Below are 2,910 nucleotides of genomic sequence, written 5' to 3'. Positions count from 1 at the left end.
TACAGGTAAATCCAAGTGTTAGGAACACTCATTCAACAGCAATATGTTAGTGTGCAATGTTTTGTATGAAGGTTTATCAATACAAATGTAGTTATAATGTAAATCTTTTTATAAATGACAAACTATTTGATAAAGTGAAATCAAAATATTTATTTTTTTGCTGATATCATCATAAGATTAACTATTAACAATTTGGTTTTTTAAAAATTTTACTTTTACAATTTATGAATTCATATAAAAGTTTCATGATTTTTGATTGTATGACAATTGATACTTTATAATTTTTAATGTTGAAAACATAGCATATTTCTTAATCAAAATTAATAATTTTGGACTGAATTTATATTTTCAACAGTATTTAATCCCAAGTACCAATGCTGCTTTCATTTTATATTAATATATTAAATAAACATTTATTGGTGAGTCTTATGACTGAATGCATCTATATTTGATCTAGATCAGGTACTTGTGCAAAGAGATGTTTGTTTAAATTAATATTGAATGTACAGAAGCTAACAATCTTCACTTCTGTGGTTCACACACTGAAGTTTAAACTGTGGTGGTGATTCGTACATAAAAAATTGATTGAACCTAATCTCATATTCTTATCATTATTGAATTATTGATGTATCACTTATTCTTCTCAGGTATCTTCATTTTCGGTATGATTCTTTTTGTTTATTTTTGACTGAATATCACAATTTTCAAGATGCTTTTCATCATCTTCAAACCAAGGAAGGTTAAAATCACTGTTAAGAAAAGAAAAAGAAAATTATATTCTTTAACCAATAAACTGTTCTGATATTACACATATCATTAACACAAATCAACAAATTAAAGATAATTTAGCAATTTCAGTAATAAACTTAAAAATTTTAATAGACTAATAACAAGATTAAAAATATATTTTAGCTTAACATGTTCACTGCAATTGATGCAATCTTGTGTCATGTGACCTTCATTACAATGCAATGATGACATGATTTTGTCATCTGCATGGCTGGAATTTTTTTGTAAATGACACACACACAGTGGCTTAGCTAGGGGTGGGGAGCCTGCACTGGGTGACACCCAACCGTGAAAAAAATAAAAACTTAAACCATCACAATGTTTTTCAACGATAAATCACTTATCTTGGTTAAAATGGCTTCAAGCCTATCTATATTAAATAATTTACTTTATTAATTGTGATAATTTATAAATGCACATAATCTACGAAATAAATAATTACTCCAGATTAAAATGTTTACAAGTGGCAGTTATGCAATCACTACAGTTTTGCAAATTTAGTACAATACAATACAGAATTAATGATGATAACCCATGAAGAAGACGAATCAGAAAAAAATTCTAAAAATGACAGTGATAATGCTTCTACTATCGAAGACAGCATTTGGATGGATGAATTACTTCAGGACTTTAGAGATGTTTCACAATGGAGTATACCCATTCCTGATAATGTTCGCATTGAGATCATAAAAAAAGGAAGTAAACATTTCCAAAACAGAGGACTGTTTGCCACTGTATCTAGGCACAGGCTAAAAATAAAAGGTGATGCTTGGCATCTTTCAAAAGAATGGTTTTATAAAGTGATGCCTAATGGTGAAAAAATTCTGTGGTCATGGATGGTTTATTCTCCTATAACTAATAACCTGTACTGCTTCTGATGTTGTTTATTTGCTGTCACCAATAGTACTAATACAAAACCAACATTTACGACTGGATTTCAGAAGTGATGGAAACTAAATCCCAAAGTGGCCAATTACGAAACTTCAAGTGAACATCTGGAAAATTTTGAAAAGTGGAAAACTTTGAAAATGAGGTTAAAATTGCATGAAACAATAGATGATGCAGCCTGGGCAGGGTGCCCCATTGATTTGTTTTGCGTTCTTTTGAGCTTCACTGGCTATTCTTTGGCGAATTTCGCTGCGCTCTTTTAGTCTTGCTCTTTTTAACACTTATAACAGTCCAGGGGAAGTAGTGTCGCACCTCCACGTGGTCCTGCCCGCAAGTAGCCTCGGGGCCCCTCTTTTGGAATCTGGCTTACGATCAGCTGCTGCGTATGGACAAACATCCAGCGGTAGCTGAGCTTGCTTACGCAGACGACACAATTATTATATTCGGCGCAGACTCCAGAAGAGAGATCGAAACTATCAGTAAGCATACCCTTGATAATATAATAAGGAAAGGGAAAGATATAAAGTTGTCATTTAATCCAACAAAGACTAGAGCGATTGTTTTCTCCACGGGCCGAACAACAGATCTATACAAACGGATCCCAACCATTAAAATGGGACAGGAGAATGTCAAAGTAGAGAAGCAGCTCAGATACTTGGGCATTATTTTAGATAACAGGTTAACTTGGCTTCCTAATGCAATCTATATATGGAACAAATGTACTGTACAACAATGTTTAACGCACTGGCGAGAGTAGCCAAGTCTAACTGGGGACTCGGTCAGGATGCACTCGAAGTTATTTATAAGGGAGCCTTCATTCCACGGGCGACCTACGGAGCAATCGCATGGCACACGGCAACAGAGAAGAAATGCATACAAAACAAATTGAATAGTATGCAGAGGTGCGCCCTCCTACGGTTGACGAAAGCATATCGTACGGTGTCAACGGAGGCGCTGCAGGTGCTTGCAGGCACTCCTCCTATAGATCTTATAGTAAAAGAAAAAGCTGCTCAATATAAGTGCAGAAGGGGTGTAAGGATTACAGTGGAAGGACAGGAAATAGCTGGGCCAGAAGTTGACCTGAAACCATCAATGATTGAACTTCCTGAACCATACTACCGACAAAAGATTCAAACTGCCCATGAAGAGGAGCGAGGTGAGGTGGAGATGTTTACAGATGGCTCCAAAGTAGACGGGAAGGTTGGAGCGGCCTTTGTTGTTATTAACAACGAG

General features: G+C 35.0%; 1 pseudogene; it reads left to right on the top strand.

The window, feature by feature from the left end:
* Positions 1-835: 835 nt before the first annotated feature.
* Positions 836-1,978, top strand: LOC111625029 (annotated as a pseudogene).
* The last annotated feature ends 932 nt before the right edge of the window (positions 1,979-2,910 follow it).

The sequence above is a fragment of the Centruroides sculpturatus genome, unplaced genomic scaffold (assembly GCF_000671375.1).
Source record: "Centruroides sculpturatus isolate CEXI.00-Female unplaced genomic scaffold, Cexi_2.0 scaffold40, whole genome shotgun sequence".
NCBI classification, from domain to species: domain Eukaryota; kingdom Metazoa; phylum Arthropoda; class Arachnida; order Scorpiones; family Buthidae; genus Centruroides; species Centruroides sculpturatus.
The sequence above is the reverse complement of the archived record's forward strand: the minus strand, read 5'-3'. Positions and strand labels throughout refer to the sequence as shown.